Below are 22021 nucleotides of genomic sequence, written 5' to 3' on the forward strand. Positions count from 1 at the left end.
TTAACCTCCAGGAATTTAAGCTCCAGCAAATAGCTGGATGTTGAAGTCCTGTAGCCTTGCAGGGCTATTTTCTTTCCCCCCCTTTGAGCCTGTGAGGCTTTTAACTCCAAGCCAGAGTGTGTTTCCTCCCCAGTGTCACAACCAGCATTTGGGATGGGGCAGGAATATCAGCCTGAGCCAGTGCCAAGGAAAAATTCTGTATTTATCACACAGGAGTTGTGCACCCTGAGGGTCTCTTCCAGATGTTTTTTTTTTTACAATCCCTGAGCTTCCTTGATGTAAAAACTCCCTGTTTGGGGCAAATCCTGCTGCTTTTCCAGCGAGGAGGAGGATGGGGACCCTGCTGGGAGGGATGCTCAGTGAGGGGTGGGGTCTGGGGGAAGGTGAGTGGGATTCCTGCCCTGGCCTTCTGTAGTAACACGTAGCCTTTATGCTGATTTAAGTCAAAGAGGTTATATATTAGGATATATATATGTATATATATGTTTCCCTTCAGTGAAGGATTGTAGCATTGTACTGAGCCTCTTGGGTTAGGTATTTATTATAAATTTCTGTTTGGTTTTGTACAGTAGCTGTCTGGAAAGGAGGAAAACAAAGAGATAAAAAAGTCACAAAGACTGTGTTTTAACGTGCTGCTCAAACATCCCCTCTCCAGGAGCTCAGTGGGGTGGGGAAGGGATGTCTCTGCTCATCCTGGAACCTCCCTGGTGTCTCTCTCCTCCCTGGGGCACCAGCTGAGCTGTGTGAGCAAAACAGATCCCACCAAAACTAACCTTGGGACTTGCATTGTAAGGGGAGGGGGGGAAAATATAATTTTCCGGTTTTTAGCCTCTTGTTTGTATTTGTTTTTAATTTTGAGAACAGTCTGCCTGTGTCTCTGCCTTTACCCCTTCAATAAAGGATTTCCTGCCTTTCACCTCTTTGTGTTTGTCTCTATTTGCCCTTTTCTCAGGATATATTATATTTCTCTCCATCAGCAACACCTTCAATCTCCCTTTCCCATACCTTGCTGAGCCTTAAATGGTTCGCTCAGTTTGAAGGTGCTGAACCCAAATGATACATGAAAGAACAGACAAAACCCAGGGAGCCAAAACGATCCCACAGGAATTGTGAACCATCCGTGTTTTGCAGTTGCCTCCTGAGCACCTCCCTCCTCTCTGTGCATGTCCAGTACATCTCTATACATATTATATCATTTTCTAATACTGTCTTGTTCTATATTGTCATATATATGATACAATTCCATATATTCTATGATATTCAAATTATAGAATTTATAGTTCTGTGATAATGTGTATATATAAACATAACAGCTACATAATTCATATATATGATACATTATATAATATATATTTTATATATATACACATATAGGTAATAAATCTCTTTATAGATACTTCTGCTACTTAGTAGGAGGATTTACAGCCTAAACAGGGTTTTATCTGTATATAAATCATATATATACATAATATATATTATATATATAATATTTACATGCTATATTTACATCTATATATCACAGAAATCATATAGATAATGTATTTATACTTATAGATACTTCTGCTACTTAGCAGGAGGATTTACAGCCTAAACAGGGTTTTATCAGTATATAAATCATATATATTATATATACATAATACATATTATATATATAATATTTACATGCTATATTTACATCTATATATCACAGAAATCATATAGATAATGTATTTATACTTATAGATACTTCTGCTACTTAGTAGGAGGACACAGAGCCCAAACAGAGCTATATCTATATATAAATCATGTATATTATAGATACTTCATATATATGTTATATATACTGGATATTATATATATATATATACTGGATTTTATAAATATATATATACACACACATATCTATATTTATATATAGATATAGTTATATATATTTCTCTCTATATATTTATATATATATTTATATAAATAAATATATTTATTTATATATAAAATATATATAAATATATACAATATATATAAATATATATTTATATAATATATATTTATATAATATATAATATATATTTTATATAATATATATTTTTATAATATATATAAATATTTATATATTTTTATACATTTATATATATATATAAACATATACACATATTATATATATTATATACATACATATCTATATCACAGAATTCATATAGATAATCTATATATACACATAGATCATTCTTGTACTTACTAGGAGGAAATACAGCCTAAACAGAGCTATATCTATAAATCGTCTATATGTATAATACATCATATTTATGTAATAGATACACATTATAATTATATATATTATAGCTATATATGCATACTAAATATTATAGATACATAACATGTAAATATAAAAGTATATCACAGAAATCATGTGGGTAATCTATTTATACACACGGATAATTCTTCTATTAGGAAATGCAGCCTAAACAGGGCTATATCAATATATAAATCATATATAGACATAATACACCAGATCTATATCTATCTATATATATAACTATATAGATATATATAGATATATATAGAGATAGATATAGATACTTATAGACATTTGTAGATATTTATATATTTATATATGTAAATAGAAATACTATATAGATATATATATTTATACATACTAGATATTATAGATACATAATATATAAATATAAAAGTATACCACAGAAATCATATGAATAATCTATTTATACACATAGATAATTCTTCTATTAGGAGGAAATACAGCCTGAACAGGGCTATATCTATATATAAATCATATATATCCATAATTCATCATCTATATCTATATCTACATATAGAGATATATATATAGATATAGATATTTATATATATGTAAATAAAAATACTATAATTATATATATATATATATATATATATATATATATATATATATACTAGATATTATAGATACATAACATGTAAATATAAAAGTATATCACAGAAATCATATGGAGAATCTATTTATAAACATAGATAATTCTTGTATTAGGAGGAAATGCAGCCTAAGCAGGGCTGTATCTATATATAAATCATATATATCCATAATACATTATATATATAAATATATAAATATGTAAATATATATATTTATATTTATATATTTATATATATTTTTATTTATTTACTATAATTATATGATATATATATACATACTAGATATTATAACATGTAAATTTAAAATTACATCACAGAAATCACATGAATATTTATACACATATATAATTCTTATATTAGGAGGAAATGCAGCCTATACAGGGCTATATCTATATATAAATCATATATATCCATAATACATCATATATATATGTATACACACACACACACATATATATAAAATACTATAATTGTGTAGAGCTACAGACATATATACAGGCTAGATATTATAGATACATACTTTATAAATCTATATATCACAGAAATTATATAGATAATCCATTTATACACACAGATAATTCTTGCACTCACTAGGAGGACACACAGCCCAAATAGTCTACTACAATTATGTAGAGATATAGATGCATATACATAGTAGATATTATAGATACATAATATATAAATATGCAGCACAGAAATCAAATGGATAATCTATTCCTACACATAGATAATTCTTGTACTAGGAAGAAATAAAGCCTAAACAGGGCTATATCTCTATATAAATCATATATATGTATAATACATCATGTGTGTGTGTATATATATATATATTATTATATATAATAATATATATTATAATAATTATAATATATATTATTATATATAATAATATATATTATAATAATTATAATATACAATATATAATATATAAATAAATATAAATATTATATATAATTTTATATTTTTATTCATATTTATATTTATATTTTTATATTTATATTTTTATATTTTATATAAAAATATTTTTATATATTAAAATTATAAAAATTAGATGCATACTATAATTATAGAGATATAGATACATATTATATATAGATACATACTAGATATTATAGATACATACTATATAAATAAGTATATCACAGAAATCATGTAGAAAATCCATGTATTCACATAGACACTTCTTGCACTCACTATAGGAGGACATCCAGCCTAAACAGGGCCACCCCAGGGGGTTGTTGGCTCCTTGGCTTTACCTTCATAACAGCCACAGCCAGTGGGAGTTTGGTGCTGTCTCCCTACAGGTGGTTGTGTCCTGTGAGACAACAGGAGGGCTGGAATTTGGGATATGGCAATGGAGATTGGGAGCCATTCCAGTGGAATAAGCACGAGCTTCATTTGGATACCTGTAAGCCTGTCCTAGGGGAAAGCTCAGCCTAATCTCAAACAGGGGCTGTGGTTTATTTTCTATATATTTTTCTATATTTATTTTCCATGCACCGGGGGTTCCCATGCCCTGCCCGTGGCAGGGAGGGGAAGGGTTAAGGGCCATGTCCCCAGCCCTGGGCACAGCCCCTCCTGCCACCCTATTTATAGCCAGGTGTGACATTCATCTCCAATGACTTGCCCTGGCACCGGGACAGCCCCCGGGGACCAGCTCATTAAGGTGACAGCCTGCCCTGGCTTTCCCCCCACATTTCCACTCTGTCGTTTTGCTGGGTTTGAGTGGAATAATTGGAATTTCAAACGATGCCAAAGGCTTTGGGATATTACCGGGCTGGGAAAAAGGCCCTAATTAATCATAGCGGTGTAACCATCGTAATTTAATTTCTAAAAAGAATAATGGGTTAAGAAAACAAACTGTGGGACAAAAAATGAACCTTGTGGGAACTTCTTTGTCACCATATCCACGACTGTAGCCCAGAGGCAGCAGGAACCAGAGGGCAGAGATTCAACTCTGCAGTCCCAACAGGGGGAAATTATTTGCAGGTTGGACCCCCCCAGCCTGTCCTGCCCACAATGCTGCTCCCCAACTGGGGGTAATTATATTTTATGGGCTTAGTTCCTCTCAAAAGACACTTTCAGAGGATATAGGATGCCCCAGGCATGAACATCCCCAGGTATGATTTGAAAGGGTGGCTTTGTACCCTCTTCCAGCCTTATTCCAGCTCACCCTCCTCAGCTCTGGGCTGGATTTATTAGCCCTGGACTGAAGTGCCCACAAGTCTCCCAGCAAGGTCTGAAAGTCTCCCAGCAAGGTCTCAAAGTCTCCCAGCAAGGTCTGAAAGTCTCCCAGCAAGGTCTCAAAGTCTCCCAGCAAGGTCTCAAAGTCTCCCAGCAAGGTCTCAAAGTCTCCCAGCAAGGTCTCAAAGTCTCCCAGCCACAAATCCAGGTAGGAACATCCTTCCTGACATGTCCTACAACCACCATGTCCCTTTCCTGCTGCTGTCCTTTGCTCAGCTCATCCATCCTCTGCTCTGGCGGATCCCTCTTGCTCTGGACAGACACCTGCTACATCCACCTGCAGGTGCCCAAGGTCTGATTCCTTGGCATTTTGGAGGCTCTAAATTGCTGTTTAAATTGCTGTTTCAATTTTGCAGGGTCTAAATTGCTGTTGCAATTCAGAGAATTTTAGGAAACAGGTTTCTCTCCTAAATTCCTGCTCCAACCTCCTCCCCTGCCAACCAGGATGGTTTAACTCCCCAGGACTGCACTCACTGAGTGCCAGGCAAAGCATTCCCAGGCCTGGAGAGGAACATAAATCCTCCCAAAGCCTGGAGAAAATCAGGAGTTTGGAATGCTAAAGCTGATGAACTGAGCCCTGGAGCAACAGGCAGGAGGATGGAGAGGAAACAGCTCCTGCTCTCCAGTGCTAATTCAGGAGTCCCTGTTCCCCCATTCCCAGTTCCCATGTCCCATTTCTCCCATTCCTGTTACCCCCATTCCCATTCCCCATTCCTCTTTCCCCCATTCTCATGTCCCCATTTCCCTCATTCCTGTTTTCTCCATTCCCATTGCCCCATGTCCCTGTTCCCCCATTTCTGTATTTCCATTCCCATATTTTCCCTTCCCATGTCCCCGTTTCCCCCATTTCTCCCATTCCCATTCCCCATTCCCGTCCCCCCATTCCCATGTCCCCATTTCCCATTCCCCCTATTCCCCTTCCCATGTCCCCATTCCCCCCATTCTCATTCCCAATATCCCCACTTCCCATTTCCATCACACCCATTCCCATGTCCCTATTCCTATTCCCCCAATTCCCACATCCCCATTCCCCTCGTTCCCGTTCCCCATGTCCCCATTTCCATCACCCCCATTCCCAATTCCTACGTCCCCATTTCCCCCATTCCCGGTTCCCATGCCTGCGTTCCCTCCACTCCCATGTTCCCGTTCCCCCTTTCCCATTCCCATGTTCCCATTCCCCCTTTCCCATCCCCTTTCCCATGTCCCCGTTCCCCCTTTCCATCCCCATTCCCATGTCCCCGTTCCCCCTTTCCCATCCCCTTTCCCATCCCCATGTCCCCGTTCCCCCTTTCCCATCCCCTTTCCCATGTCCCCGTTCCCCCTTTCCCATCCCCATGTCCCCGTTCCCCCTTTCCCATTCCCATGTCCCCGTTCCCCCTTTCCCATCCCCTTTCCCATTCCCATCCCCTTTCCCATGTCCCCGTTCCCCCTTTCCCATTCTTACGTCCCCGTTCCCCCTTTCCCATCCCCATTCCCATGTCCCCGTTCCCCCTTTCCCATCCCCTTTCCCATTCCCATCCCCTTTCCCATGTCCCCGTTCCCCCTTTCCCATCCCCATGTCCCCGTTCCCCCTTTCCCATTCCTACGTCCCCGTTCCCCCTTTCCCATCCCCTTTCCCATTCCCATTCCCATTCCCATGTCCCCGTTCCCCCTTTCCCATTCCCACGTCCCCTCCAGCCCTCCCCTCCCTGTGCGCATGCGCGCGGTCCCGCCTCCCCTCCCCGCTCCCCCCCCGCTCCCGGCGGCGCGCGGTGCACTGTGGGACACAAACAAAGCGCGCGGGCGGCGCGCGCGGGAGCTCTGCCCCCCCCCCCCCGCGGGCACGCGCAGCGCCCTCCCCCATAGCCCCCCATAGACCCCCCGTTATACCCCATAGACCCCCCGTAACCCCCATCCCCGCACACCCCACAGCGCCGACGGGGGCGCGGCGGCCTCGGCCCGACCCCCCAGAACCCCCCGCACACCCCGCCGGTCCCGCCGGTGCCGCCCCGCCGCCAGCCATGGCCCCCCGATAGCGGCCCGGCCTCGGCGACCGCCCGCAGGTAACGGGGAGCGGGCCGGGCCTGGGAGGGAGGGGGCGGGGGGCCGGGGCCGGGCGGGAGCGCTGCTGGCCCTCTGTGTCCCGCTGCTGGCCCCGTGATGTCCCCCTGCTGTGCCCTCTGTGTCCCCGTGATGTCCCTGTGCTGTCCCCTCTGTGTCCCTCTGCTGTCCCCCTGCTGTCCCCTCTGTGTTCCTCTGCTGTCCCCTCTATGTCCCTCTGCTGTCCCCCTGCTGTCCCCTCTGTGTCCCTCTGCTGTCCCCCTGCTGTCCCGTCTGTGTTCCTCTGCTGTCCCCGTGATGTCCCTGCGCTGTCCCACCTATGTTCCTCTGCTGTCCCCCTCCTGTCCCCTCCTGCTGTCCCCTCCTGCTGTCCCCCTGTGCTGTCCCCCTGTGCTGTCCCCCTGTGCTGTCCCCCCTGTGCTGTCCCCCCTGTGCTGTCCCCCCCTCCTGCTGTCCCCCCCTCCTGCTGTCCCCCCCTCTCTGCTGTCCCCCCCTCTCTGCTGTCCCCCCCTCTCTGCTGTCCCCCCTCTCTGCTGTCCCCCCTCTCTGCTGTCCCCTCTCTGCTGTCCCCCCTCTCTGCTGTCCCCCCTCTCTGCTGTCCCCCCTCTCTGCTGTCCCCCCTGTGTTCCTCTGATGTCCCTGTGCTGTCCCCCCTACACTCCCCCTGCTGTCCCCTCTGTGTCCCTGTGCTGTCCCCCTGCTGCTCCCCTGTGCTCTCCCTGTGGAGTCCCCCTGCTGTCCCCCCTGCTGTCCCCGTGCTGTCCCCCCTGCTGTCCCCTCGGAGTATCCCATTGCGCACTGCACAGCACGGGTGTCCCCCTGCCCCGGCGCCGTGTCACCCCCGCGTCGCTCCGCACGGTTCTCGTGTTTGGGGGTGTCACCTCCCTCCTTTGGGGGTATCACCTGTGCCTGTGTTTGGGGATGTCACCTCCCTCCAAAAGTGTCTCCTGTGCCCCATGTTTGGGGGTGTCACCTGTGCCTGTGTTTGGAGGTGTCACCTCCCTCCTTTAGAGTCATTTCCTGCCCACTCTGCTGGTGTTTGGGGGTGTCCCTTGTCCCAGTGTTTGGAGCTGTCATCTCCCTCCGAGGGTGTTCCCTGCCCCATGTGTTTGGGGGTGTCCCCTGCCCCCCTGGTTGTTTGGGGGTGTTCCCTGCCCCTGGTGCCTGTGTTTGGGGGTGTCACCTCCCTCTGAGGGTGTCCCCTGTGCCTGGTTGTTTGGGGGTGTCACCTCCCTCCGGAGGTGTTCCATGTGTTTGGGGGTGTCCCCTGCCCTAGTGTCCCCCCTCCGTGGGTGTTCCCTGTCCCTGGTTGTTTGGGGGTGCCCCCTGCCCCCCCTGATTGTTTGGGGGTGTTCCCTGCCCCTGTTGCCTGTGTTTGGAGGTGTCCCTTCCTTCCAAGGGTGTCCCCTGTGTCTGTGTTTGGGGGTGTCCCCCGCCCTGGTGTCTCCCCTCCAGGGGTGTCCCCTGCCCCTGGTTGTTTGGGGGTGTCCCCTGTGTCTGTGTTGGGGGGTGTCCCCCACCCCGGTGTCCCTGCCTCTGTGTCTGTGTTTGGGGGTGTCCCCTGCCCCGGTGCCCCTCTCCAAGGGTGTCCCCTGTGTTTGGGGGTGTCCCCCTCGGGGGGTGTCCCCTGCCCGTGTCGGTGTCCCCTGCCCCTGGTTGTTTGGGGGTGTCCCTGCCTCTGCGTCTGTGTTTGGGGGTGTCCCCTGCCCCGGTGCCCCTCTCCGAGGGTGTCCCCTGTGTTTGGGGGTGTCCCCCTCGGGGGGTGTCCCCTGCCCGTGTCGGTGTCCCCTGCCCAGGCTGTGGGTTGACACCGAGCCTGTATTTGCAGGGGGTGTGTGTGGGCAGGTGTGTTGGTTCCTGCATCCCAGCGGGATTCCTGCTGCCTTCTCTGATGGGGGGGAATCGAAGGATTCCCACGAGCTGTTGGGCAGAGCTTGCTGTGCCTTTGGTGGTGGTTGGTTTTTCCCACAACAGCCCCTTCTGCCAGTCTGGGTGCCCACCTGGCTGGGTCTGCTGTGCTGCCTCTGCAGCCACGCACCTGCCAAGCCCTGCTCTGTGTTTCTCTGCTCTCCTTCCATCTATCCAGAGTCATATTCCTTTATAAACACTGGCACATTCTGGGAGAGGATCCTCTGCTTCTTGCTTGTCCAGAGCCTGTGGCCTCCTTTCTCTCACACAGCACCTCCCAAAATCTCATGTCCCTGTGGAATAAACTCCATAGCCTTTAAATCCTGCACCTCAGGAGGCTCCTGCCTGTCTCCAGAAAGTTACTGAGAAAACTCCCTGAAGGGAAGTTCTGGCCAGGTGGGGGTTGGTCTCTTCTCCCAGGCACTCAGCAATAGGACAAGGGGGGCTCAAGCTCTGCCAGGGGAAATTGAAGTTGGAGAGCAGAAAGAAATTCTTTGCAGAGAGAGTGCTCAGGGATTGGAATGGGCTGCCCAGAGAGGGGGTGGATTCCCCATCCCTGGAGGTTTTTCAGCTGAGCTTGGCCGTGGCACTGAGTGCCATGATCTGGTAAAGGGACTGGAGTTGGACCAAGGGTTGGACCTGATGATCTTGGAGCTCTTTTCCAACACAATGGATTCTATAATTCTATGAGTTTTCCCCACCCAGCCAGCCCTGTCCTCCCCCAGAGCCCACGGGGTGACTCCTCCAGCCCCTCTCCTGTGCTGTGCAGCCTGTGCTGCCCACTGATGAAGGCTCTGTGTCTCCTCCTCCTCCTCCACACCCTCCAGGCTTCTCCCGGTGATTTCCTGCCGCGACTCGGAGCATCCCGCGGTGTGTGTGTGTTTGCAGGGGCAGGCAGTGTTTCACCAGTAGCCTTTGGGACAGGCAGGCATCTCTCCTGCCTGTTTCCAGGGAGCAGGTTCCCACTTTGTCCTTTCATGTCGTGGCTGTTCCCAGAGATGCCCCGTGGCAGCTGTTGCGGTGCCCGCCCCCAGCCCGTGGCGCTTCGCTGCTGCTCGTGCCACAGAGGTCAGCCCTGGACACATCTCTTCTCTCCTCTTGGCTGCCTGTCCCATCTTTCCTGGCTGAGATTCCCACCCCTTCCTGTGCCCTGCTCATCCTGACTGTGTGGTACACCTTGGTTTTTCCTTACACGTTGGGGTTTTCCTTGCTGAACAGAGTACAATCAAGTACCACGTGCACTTCCCAGGTATCTGCAGATCCCACAGGTCTGAAGTACCACCCCGTTCTCTTTTGCTGGTCATATACATAATTTGTCCAGTCCATGATCTTTCTGAGACCTCAGAGCCTCTTCCAGTGCCTTAAGAGGCTCCAAGAGAGCTGGAAGGGGATTTTAGGCGAGTGGCAGGACAAGGGGGAATGAATTCCCACTGTCAGAGGGCAGGGTTAGGTGGGATATTGGGGAGGGATCCTTCCCTGAGGGTGGTAAAGCCCTGGCACCTGGTCCAGTGGGAGGTGTCCCTGCCCATGGAAGGACAGTTGGAGCAGATAATCTTTAAGTTCCCTGCAACCCAACCCATTCTGGGATGTTTCTAGAAGCCTCCTGCTTTCACAGTTTTCCTCACTGAGGCCCTTGGTTTGCTGTACCCACATAGGGAGTTTCTCAGGTTTCCCAGTCACATCTTTGGCCCTGCTTTCCTCCTGTACTTTTGCCTGGCATGTGGCTTTTCCTTCCCCTTTTTAGATGTGTATTTTATTTATGCTTGGGGTGTATCCACCAGGTGTCCACCTGGCAGCTCTTCCTGCGGTGCAGGTCCCTCAGTTCCCCTCCTGAGCTGATCCCTGGGTGTTCCCACAGAGGAGGTGACGTGTTGTTTGTCACATGTCACACCTGTGGCACTGCTCTGTGGGCCCTGCAAGGTGATGGTGAGTGGGGATGACTCCTGTGCAGGCAGGTCACAGACCAGCATCCTGGAGTCTTCTGGGGATTTTGAGTGCAGTGTTTTATTTCTGCCCCCGAGGTCTCTTCCTGCAGTTTGATGTCTCCACGTGACACAGATCCAGGTTGTGATGCACCTGGAGACCCTGCCTGGGCTTAAGTGAAGCTATTTCAGGAGGTGGAGCTGAACCTGGGAGCTTTCCCAGTGTAAATGCCTCCATTGATACCCAACTGTTTATTCCAGAACCCAGTTACAATGCTCTAAGTGTCTCTCCCTCGAGACTCCTTCTATTTAAACAGCTGGTTTTAATCCGAAGCTTTAATTGGTGCGAACACTCCAAGCAGTCCCTTTCCAGGGGAAGGGAATTTCCAGCCCTGCTTTAGGCTCCCCAGGTGGATGTTGCAGGGATGCTGACTTGTCAGGAGGGAGGATCACACTGCACTTGTTTACAGGGTGAGAGAATTCCCGTTTCTGTGGCTGTGAGGTCCTCATGTGTTGCTTGCGCCGTGTGTAAGAGGAGTAGTCAGCGAGTGAAACTGAATCCTTGCCACGTTTGTTGCAACAGGAGGTTAATCATAAACTCTGGCACTTTTCAAAGGGGTTGTTTCCTTCCCTGGTGTCTGGAGGGAATTGTGCTGTTGGGAGGGTCTGCTCAGCTGTTTGCCAAGAGGATCAAAACCAAATACAGCTTCCCCCTGTACGAGCTTGAACAGGCACCCAAACATTGGTTGTGGTTGTATCCCCTGACTTGCTGAATGTATTTTTAAGTCCTTCTTGTGGATGGCTGTGTGGTGCCTGTGCTGTGTGAGGTGTTTGTGTGACCAGGACCAAGCCTTGGGTCCTTCACCCTTGTGTGGGTTATTTCACATCATCTTATTTCACATCTTATTTCACTGGCCTTGGCCATTACCTCTGGCAAACCTGTGTTTCAGTGGGTTAGAGAACATCTGAGTGTGTCCCTAGGAGAGCATCTGGTGACATACACAGCCTGACTCCTTCCAGCATTGTAATCCACTGCTTTAAACAAGAGGAGAGTCGAACTGTGGCGAAGCAGGGACGCCTCTGCTGGCACGTGACGAGGAAGGAGATGCCCCCTGACGTAGTAGGGGTTGTCTGTTGACATTCTTCTCCCTCTCCCGGTTATAAGTAGGTTATCCCTGCTCAAATTATGCAACTGTGCAGACAGCCAGACTTCAGGAATTCCAAATACTTCAATGTGTCAAGTGCTGCCTCCTCAGTGCAGTGCCAGGGTTGCCGAGCGTGTTCACAGTCTGGCGCTTCCACTCCGGCATCGATCTGGGAAGGGGCAGCAGCTTTGATTTCTGCTCCTTGCAGGGTGTGGGATTGCAGGAGCCAGGCCAGGGGAGAGCTGCCTCTACCTGTGGCAGCGTTTCCATGTGGAAACAGCAGTTATAAGCAGAAAACCCCAGTGATTTCTGTAACAAACTGAACCTCCTCACTCTGTGGCTGTTGCCTCCACGATGCAGTTTCCAGCATCCAGATCTAATTAAACAGTTGTGTGCTTATTGCTAAGTAAACATTGGAGTCCATTGCTCTTAACTTGCCTTGCAGATCAAATTGATTCTTCTAATGGTTTCACTGGATGAAAGCAAATGTCTGGGGCTGCTTTGTGCAAGGTGCCTGAATGAAATGGTGGTGGCAGGGAAGGAGCTGCAAACCCGGTCAAATGGGATGGCAGGAACTGTAAATGCTCAGCTTTTAATTTCATTCTTACATTCCATTTAATCAGGTTGAAGGAAGTGACTTAAACTCTGCATTATTTGTGAATAGTGTGTTTTTAATGTGTTTCAGTTCAGGACTGAGGAAATAATTATTTCACATGAACAGGTTTATCAGAGCACGGGAATGATGGGATAATAAGGATGCAAAAAGTGTGCTGGGCTCAGCATGTGGTGTGTGACAGTGGCCAGGAGCAAGTCATTAAGGGCAGAGTGGAGGAGCAAACAGGCAGCTCAGCCCTGTCCCCTGTGCATCTGCTGCACTCTGGGCTTTATTTATTTCTTTTGGGGTGATTTGACCACAGGATTTGTTTGCCTGCCCTGCCCAAGAAGGCTGAATAAAGGCAGTTTTTCCAGAGCATGAAGAGGTGCTTTCTAAATGGAGACTTTGTAGCTCCTCTGTGATAACATCATAAACATTTCCTTTGCGTGATGTTTTATGTTCTGACCTACAAATGAACATAGTTACTGTAGTGAGAGATATTTTAGTGGAAATACAGTTACAGATACTGAAGAGATCTGAGTTTATAAATACAGCTACAGATGGTACTTGCTAAGGCGTTTTGTATTTGGATATTACCAAGAGTGTGTTATGGAAAAACTATAGTTTTAATGATACTTGCAGGAGTTCAATCTGTTGAAAAGTTTTGGAAGCAGGAAGATGCCATGTGGGGCCCTGGGAGTCCTGGAAATTACTGGGTTAGGGACAGGTGTCAGCAGTGTTGGAGTTCTCCTGTCTGACAGTTTCTGCAATGTTCTGTCTTTGTTTTGGGGTGTTTCAGTGGACAAATACCTGTGGTATGAAGTACCTACTCTGAGAATCACAGAATGGATTGAGTTGGAAAAAACCTCCAAGATCATCAAGTCCAACCCTTGGTCCAACTCCAGTCCCTTTACCAGATCATGGCACTCAGTGCCACGGCCAAGCTCAGTTGAAAAACCTCCAGGGATGGGGAATCCACCCCCTCTCTGGGCAGCCCATTCCAATCCCTGAGCACTCTCTCTGCAAAGAATTTCTTTCTGCTCTCCAACTTCAATTTCCCCTGGCAGAGCTTGAGCCCATCGTGCCCCCTTGTCCTATTGCTGAGTGCCTGGGAGAAGAGACCAACCCCCACCTGGCCAGAACTTCCCTTCAGGCAGTTCCAGACAGTGCTGAGGTCACCTCTGAGCCTCCTCTTCTCCAGGCTGAACACCCCCAGCTCCCTCAGCCTCTCCCCACAGCACTTGTGCTCCAGTCCCTTCTCCAGCCTCGTTGCTCTTCTCACTTGGGTTGGAAGAGACTTCTGAGATCACCAAGTCCAACTCTTGACCCAAGAGTGCCCTGGGCTGGTGATCACAGTGGGGTTGGATCAAGACATGGTGGATTCTCCATCCCTGGAGGTGTTTAAGAGGACACTCAGTGCCACATCCAGTCCCTTCTCCAGCCTCGTTGCTCTTCTCTGGCCCCACTCCAGCCCCTCAATCTCTTTCCTGAACTGAGGGGTCCAGAACTTTGTGTGAGAAGTTTCTCTGTGCTGTTAGTGAAGATGCTGAGGGTTTACCAAACCCCACAGCCATCTCTCTCCCTGGGTATGGCTGTGCCAGCCCAGCCCTGGCCATACAAGGCCAGGCAGCTGCAGCCTCTGGAGCTGCTGCTCAGTTGATAACATGATTTGTGGATGAACACAAGGATTTTTAGTCTGGGGGCCAAGAAGAGCTCCTTTTAGGCATTCATCTGCATAAATGAGTCATTAGGAAAATAAAGGGTACATGTAGTGCTGAAAGGGTGATGACACAACCACATTCCTGCCTTGCTTGAACTTGTTGGGATTCTTTAGAGCTGCTTCCGTTGGGAAGGTGGCTGTTGTTGATGTGTCTGTGACACCTTGACTAGCTGGCAGCAGGCCATGCTGTCTGGATTATCCCTGCCTGTCCTGCTCCTCCCATTGCACGGGATGGGAGACCTTGCCTTGATCTCTTCACTCAGGTTTTTCCTCGGTGTTGCTTCCAGCACTTGGTGTGTTAATGGGGCTGGGGGGCTTCAGGGTGAGTTGAGTTTTGCATTGTACTGCACAAAAATTCATTTATTATATATATAGAATCATAGAATGGATTGGGATGGAAAAGCCCTCCGAGATCATCAAGTGCAACCCTTGATCCAACCCTTGATCCAACCCTTGATCCAACCCTTGATCCAACCCTTGATCCAACCCTTGATCCAACCCTTGATCCAACCCTACTGGGATCACCAGCCCAGGGCACTCAGTGCCAGAGTGATCACAGTAGGGTTGAATCAAGGGTTGGGTTTGATAATCTGAGGTCTCTTCCAACCCAAGTGAGAAGAGCAACGAGGCTGGAGAAGGGACTGGAGCACAAGTGCTGTGGGGAGAGGCTGAGGGAGCTGGGGGTGTTCAGCCTGGAGAAGAGGAGGCTCAGAGGTGACCTCAGCAGTGTCTGGAACTGCCTGAAGGGAAGTTGTGGCCAGGTGGGGGTTGGTCTCTTCTCCCAGGCACTCAGCAATAGGACAAGGGGGCACGATGGGCTCAAGCTCTGCCAGGGGAAATTGGAGAGCAGAAAAAACTTTGCAGAGAGAGTGCTCAGGGATTGGAATGGGCTGCCCAGAGAGGGGGTGGATTCCCCATCCCTGGAGGTTTTTCAGCTGAGCTTGGCCGTGGCACTGAGTGCCATGATCTGGTAAAGGGACTGGAGTTGGGCCAAGGGTTGGACTTGATGATCTCAGAGGTCTTTTCCAACCCAATCCATTCTATGATTCTGTTCTGTGATCTGCTGTGAAATATCCCCCAAACACTCTGTGTAGTGAAGTTCACACATGAATTTTTATTAGAAGGATGAAGGTTATTCAGTGTGGGGCAGGAACCTTTCAGCAGCTGCTGCTCGAGTTGTTAAACAAGCCTCAGTTTAAGCACTGTCAGAAAATTGGCTTTTCTGTGTTACATGGAGAACTAATGGGAGATTCCTACAAGGCAGAGTTTAAAGTGCTGGGGGCTGGGGAAGGTGGCATTTCTCTGGTTTGCTTATTCAACCATGTGAAAGCTTTATTAGGCACGTAAACTTTATGCTCTGCAGCTTCAAAAAGGCACCAAGTTCAGTCTGGGTGCTTTGAAGCAGTGAATGGTAACATTCTGTTCTCCCAAACTTCAGATGATCCCACCAAAACTCCAGCTCTGTCAAGGCTGGGGAAAACACGACCATCCTCTCCAGATAAAGCTTATTTCAGAGTCTGGCTGTTGCATGAAATATTGGTTTTGTTGGAGGCAGCAAACTTGAGTTATGTAGGAAGGTACAGAGGCTTCAAAACTGACATTTATCTTCTTTCTGTATCTGTAAATGGTCTCAAAGAACATCTTGTGTTGCATAAAAGCAGCCGGTGGCGTCAGATCAATTTACACACAGCCTGCACTGCTGTCCTGCCCTGATTATTGTAATCTCTGCTTTTAATTAGATCCTCAGATTAGGAGCTGGTGTGCTGATCAGTGCACTTAATGTGCACCCTCTCAGTCCTGCCTGGAACGTGGTTGGTCAGGTCAGATGCTCTGGAAAGATCTAAGTTTGCTTTACAGACACCTTAAGGGGAGGAAAACCCACCACGAGCCCCTGGTGGGGGTTTTTCAGCAGGTGAAAACACATATTGACAAACACCTGACAGAAATGAGCCTTTGCAATAGGCCCTTTGCTGGCTGTAATTTAATTTAATAGTGTGGAGATCTTGCTCCCAGGTCACGTTTAACTCCTGAGCTCCCAGTTTACAGCTCAAGTGCATTATCAGCTCTCTGCTACATCATGTCAAAGGTTAATTCCACACTGATGGATTTCCCATGAATTCCCTTCTGCTCCCAGTTCTCAGTCAGTCGGTTTTATGTCTTATGCTGACAATACATCTTAACCTTTTCATCAGCATTTCTGAGCAGTGTCTCAGAGATCTTTGCCAAAACAAGTCCTTGTGCCAGGTGGGTTCTTTAACCTGTTATTTCAGGTACCTGAATTACTTTATCTCAGACAGCCCTTAAGCTTCAGTGTGTCTGTTCATCTGTTTTCATTAATAGCTCTGTATCACGTTATTCAAACGTTTTCATGAAGGTCTCATCATAGCTGCCATTTCCTTTCTCCTGAAAAAGACATTATCAAGTTTGAGATACTTGAACTTCAATAAACACAGGTGGTATCTCTTTGTTTTCTTATTCTAAATTCTTTTTTTCTTCAGCTTGTTTTCATTCCGCCGCATTTCTGGAGTTGTTTACAAAACACTTACAATGATGTATCTTCCAGAGCTGAAACAATCTCTGTATTTTCAAACAATCAGACCTTGTGCACTAAATACTCGAGAGGAGAAATTACCACAGTGTTAATGTTGCCAAGCTTTTTTTTCAGGTGTGTATTACAAAACGAGACAGTCTCTGAATAATCCTGCGTGTTGTGTTACACTGACACCTGTTCCTGAGAACTGAAATATCTGTTTAACCACAGCAGTGTCTAATGGAAACACTTTGACTCCTAATGAAAGGAGGGGTAACATGTTCTGCACACCTCCAGCAGGATCTGTAATCTGCAGGTTTTATCTGGGCCAGGAGTTGTAGCTGTGCTTTAATCTTCTCGCTGTGTTAATCCAGCACACTCAGTGCCACTCACAGAGCTGTGGCTTGGCTGAAACTCCAGCCCAGTGAAGGGACACCTTCCATAGCCCAGGTCACTCCAGCCCTGTCCTTGGACACTCCCAGGGCTGGGGCAGCCACAGCTTCTCTGGGCACCCTGTGCCAGGGCCTGTCCACCCTCACTGGGAGGATTTTTTTTCCTAATATAGAATGGATTGGGTTGGAAAAGACCTCTGAGATCATCAAGTCCAACCCTTGGTCCAACTCCAGTCCCTTTACCAGCTCATGGCACTCAGTGCCACGGCCAAGCTCAGCTGAAAAACCTCCAGGGATGGGGAATCCACCCCCTCTCTGGGCAGCCCATTCCAATCCCTGAGCACTCTCTCTGCAAAGAATTTCTTTCTGCTCTCCAACTTCAATTTCCCCTGGCAGAGCTTGAGCCCATCGTGCCCCCTTGTCCTATTGCTGAGTGCCTGGGAGAAGAGACCAACCCCCACCTGGCCACAACTTCCCTTCACTCAGGGGGTGGCCAAGCAAGGCCTGTCACATGCAGAGTTCTGGAGACATCCACACCCTCATTTGCACCTCAGCACTGCAGAGGAGCCCAGGTAGTGCCCTCTGAAGGTGCTTCAGTGGCCTGTGTGTCCAACAGCCAGAGATCACAGAATCACAGAATCAGTTGGGTTGGAAGAGATCTCCGAGATCACCAATCCAACCCTTGATCCAACCCCACTGTGATCACCAGCCCATGGCACAGAGTGCCATGGGCTGGTGATCACAGTAGGGTTGGATCAAGACGTGGTTGGATCAAGCCATGGTGGATTCTCACTCAGTGCCACGTCCAACCTCACCACCCCCTCTCAGGCAGTTCCAGACAGTGCTGAGGTCACCTCTGAGCCTCCTCTTCTCCAGGCTGAACACCCCCAGCTCCCTCAGCCTCTCCCCACAGCACTTGTGCTCCATATCCCATCTAAACCTCCTCTCTGTCAGTTTGAAGCCATTCCCTGTGTCCTCTCACTCTCAGTTCTCTCTCCATGTTTCTTGTCAGCCCCTCAGCCACAGGCAGGGCACAATTAGGTCCCTTCTCCAGGCTGAGCAGTCCCAATTCTTTCAGCCTTTCAGCCTCAATGATTGCAGAGGTCTTTTCCAAGCTAAATGATTCCATGATTTTGCAGGACAAGGTTGGTGTTGAGTCACCACAGGGTCTCTTTGGACAGTTTGGCTTCTCCCACAGGTTCCTTTGGTTCTGCTCAGAGGAGCTGAGTCCAGCCAGCCCCGTGTGCTGTGGGCAGTGCCAGGTGAGGGATGGGCTGCTGGAGTTCTGCAATACTGTCCACTCCAAGGTTTGGAACTCACTGCAAGAGTGTGACAAAATTGCTGAGCAGGCCCTGCTGGCAAAGGGAGACTTTTGGTAACTATTTTAGGAACGGGAGCTCTTTCCTTGGCCTCAGACCTGGGGCAGATCTGCCCCTTACCCTGAGTACATCCCGTGGGGAGCTGGAGTTGGGTGTGTGGCTCCTGATCAAATCCTACATCCAGCTGCTGGGCAGAGTTCAAACAGAAAGCTACAATAGGTGGATTTTTCCCTCTCTCTACTTCAAGAAGTTGGGTATATCCTGCCAAAAAAAGCTACAGTGATCAAGGCCCAGTTGCCAAAAGCAGTGGCTGTGTTTTGAGTGCTGAGTTGCAGGGGTGATAAGTGGCTGGGAAAAAAACCCCTAAATGGAGATGTGTTTCATATGTCGATGTCACAAACATCTCACTTTCAGGGCAGACCTGGCAGTTTGATCATGTGCTTTTTTTGGAGAGCTGGGGAAACACAGAAAGTGCAGGGCAGTGAAATATCCCAAAACACTCTGTGTAGTGAAGTTCACACATGAATTTTTATTAGAAGGATGAAGGTAATTCAGTGTGGAGCAAGAACCTTTCAGCAGCTGCTGCTCGGATTGTTAAACGAGCCTCAGTTTAAGCACTGTCAGAAAATTGGCTTTTCTGTGTTCCGTGGAGCACTAATGTGAGATGAGTGGCTGGGAACCTCGGCAGCTCCAGGAGGAGGGGGATCAGCTCTGGGATTCAACACTGCAGCCACACAAACCACTCTGAGGTACAACCTGTGCCCTTCTGTGCAGGGCAGGTCCATTGGTGCTGTCCTGATATGTGTATGGAAATGCTTCCTCATTTTATCCTCTCAGGAGCTTTCTGTTTCCAGGTCTAACAGAGCAGAGTTTCTGCCTTAACTCTGGCTCCTTTGTGCACTCAGGGTTTGAATCTGCTGTCCTGGGGGAAAGGGAAGTGCTGAAGCCCTGAATACTTCCCAGGATAGTTCGTTTCCCTGGCCCATTCACCCACTGCAGCCAAAGGTTACAGGTTTGCATTCCACACATTCCAGAGCACCGAGGTGGATGCTGCACGTTGATGTGATTTTGAGCACAGAAACCTCCTGTTTGCCTCCTCTTTTTCATGAAGGTCGAGTTCAGCCTGGGCTTGCTGGCCTGGGTTAAAATACAGTTTGAATAAAGTTTAGAAAGTGCTAAACAAGAAAGAAGAGTGTGGAGCTCCAAGCAGCAGTTTGGGAAGTGAGGCAGGGCCAGATCTGGAGTGGAGATAGTACCTTTTCTTGGGGCAGCTGCTGTTGGGGAAACAGATGCGTGTTTAGATACACAAGTGTTGCAAGGCTGAAGCAGAAATAGCAAACTTGAAGTTAAATACACACCAAGAGCAGTTATTCTGCTTCAGTGATGAGCTTAATTATACCAGGCAGTTAATTTGAGGGAGAGAGGGGTGCTGGTCCCTGTGTACAGAGATAAAGTGATCCAGGTGACACATTTATCCACGTGGAACATTTATCTGTGCCTGGGCTGCTGCTCTTGATGGGATGGTGCTGGAACCACTGCCCAAGGAGTGATCTGCAGGAAAAATAAATTAAAAAAAACAAACTAGTGCCCTGATTTACACCATGAGCTTGCAGGTGAAGGATTGTACCTGAGGGATGGCTGAGAATTCCCACAATGGGAATTTCTTGATGGGATGGTGCTGTAACCACTGCCCAAGGAGTGGTCTGCATTAGAAATAAATTAAAAAAACCCCAAACTAGTGCCCTGATTTACACCATGAGCTTGCAGGTGAAGGATTGTACCTGAGGGATGGCTGAGAATTTTGAGGATGGGAATTCTTGATGGAAATTTGCTGTAACCACTGCCCAAGGAGGGATCTGCAGGAAAAATAAATTAAAAAAAACAAACTAGTGCCCTGATTTACACCATGAGCTTGCAGGTGAAGGATTGTACCTGAGGGATTGCTGAGAATTCCCACGAGGATGGGAATTTCTTGTTGGGATGGTGCTGTAACCACTGCCCAAGGAGGGATCTGCAGGAAAAATAAATTACTAAAACCAAACTAGTGCCCTGATTTACACCATGAACTTGCAGGTGAAGGATTGTACCTGAGGGATTGCTGAGAATTCCCACGAGGATGGGAATTTCTTGAGGGATTGCTGAGAATTCCCACAATGGGAATTTCTTGTTGGGATGGTGCTGGAACCATTGCCCAAGGAGGGATCTGCATTAGAAATAAATTTAAAAAACCCCAAACTAGTGCCCTGATTTACACCATGAACTTGCAGGTGCAGGATTGTACCTGAGGGATGGCTGAGAATTCCCACAAGGATGGGAATTTCTTGATGGGATGGTGCTGGAACCACTGCCCAAGGAGTGATCTGCATGAAAAATAAATTAAAAAACCCAAACTAGTGACCTGATTTACACCATGAGCTTGCAGGTGAAGGATTGTACCTGAAGGAATACTGAGAATTCCCACGAGGATGGGAATTTCCTGAGCCATTTATGTGTTTACAGTCTCTTGGTTTCAGCATTCAGAAAAATTTAGTGTTTTCATGCTTTAAGATGCCACAGGTCAGAGGTGAAAGGTGGGGTGGTGGTTTTGTGGTGCTGAAAAGCACTTGTGTTGTAAAATGTGAGTTTGATTCACTGGCTCTTCCAGCAGATTATTAGAGGTGTCTTGTTTCAAACCCACTATTTGAGCCACAGCAGGTGAACAAGGAGCTAAATTCAGTGTACATGGAGTAGGAAGGTCACATATCAATACTTTTCCCTTCTGTTTCAGTTTCTTTTCCATTTCCACTTTCATTACATTATAACATTACACTTAGAGTGTACAGTTTCATCTTCACTGTTTCTAAGCACAGAAACTTGACCCCTGTTTAATGCCAAAACAGGGAATGTGGCTTGGTAACTGTTGCTAAAACTTGGGTTTTCAGTAGCCTTGAAAGAGCAAGAATGAGCTGAGTTACTCTGAGCTACTTAAAGGTCAGGTCTCTGTTGGTGCTCCTGGGAGTTAAAAAACCCAAATAATTGTCAAATAAATTGTAAAGTCTTTGGTACAGTAGCACTGCCCTTTGGCTCATAGTGGGCAAAATTCTCCTTGAGCTCTCAGCTTCTCCAGGGGTCTGTGCTTTGGCAGTGAATCCCCACACATCTCCAGGGCAGGGATGCACTCTGGAAAAACCATTCTCTCCAACTGCAAATGTCTGTGGCACAGTTCAATACAGCCTTTTAAATAAGGGCTGAAATGTCCCACTGGGAATATTTGTAAAACTTGGAAAGTGCCTTTAAATTCCACCATGTTTCCCTAGAGCTTCAAAATCCTTGGAGTT

General features: G+C 47.2%; 1 protein-coding gene across 1 annotated transcript in view; it reads left to right on the forward strand.

The window, feature by feature from the left end:
• The first annotated feature begins 7030 nt into the window (after nt 1-7030).
• ZBTB44 (zinc finger and BTB domain containing 44) overlaps nt 7031-22021 on the forward strand; it is a 44665-nt gene continuing 29674 nt past the window's right edge. Inside the window, exon 1 of the mRNA XM_071576280.1 lies at nt 7031-7175. The gene's annotated coding sequence lies outside the window, so the exon portion shown is untranslated. The remainder of the gene's footprint in view (nt 7176-22021) is intronic.

This window comes from Pithys albifrons, chromosome 23 (assembly GCF_047495875.1).
Source record: "Pithys albifrons albifrons isolate INPA30051 chromosome 23, PitAlb_v1, whole genome shotgun sequence".
NCBI classification, from domain to species: domain Eukaryota; kingdom Metazoa; phylum Chordata; class Aves; order Passeriformes; family Thamnophilidae; genus Pithys; species Pithys albifrons.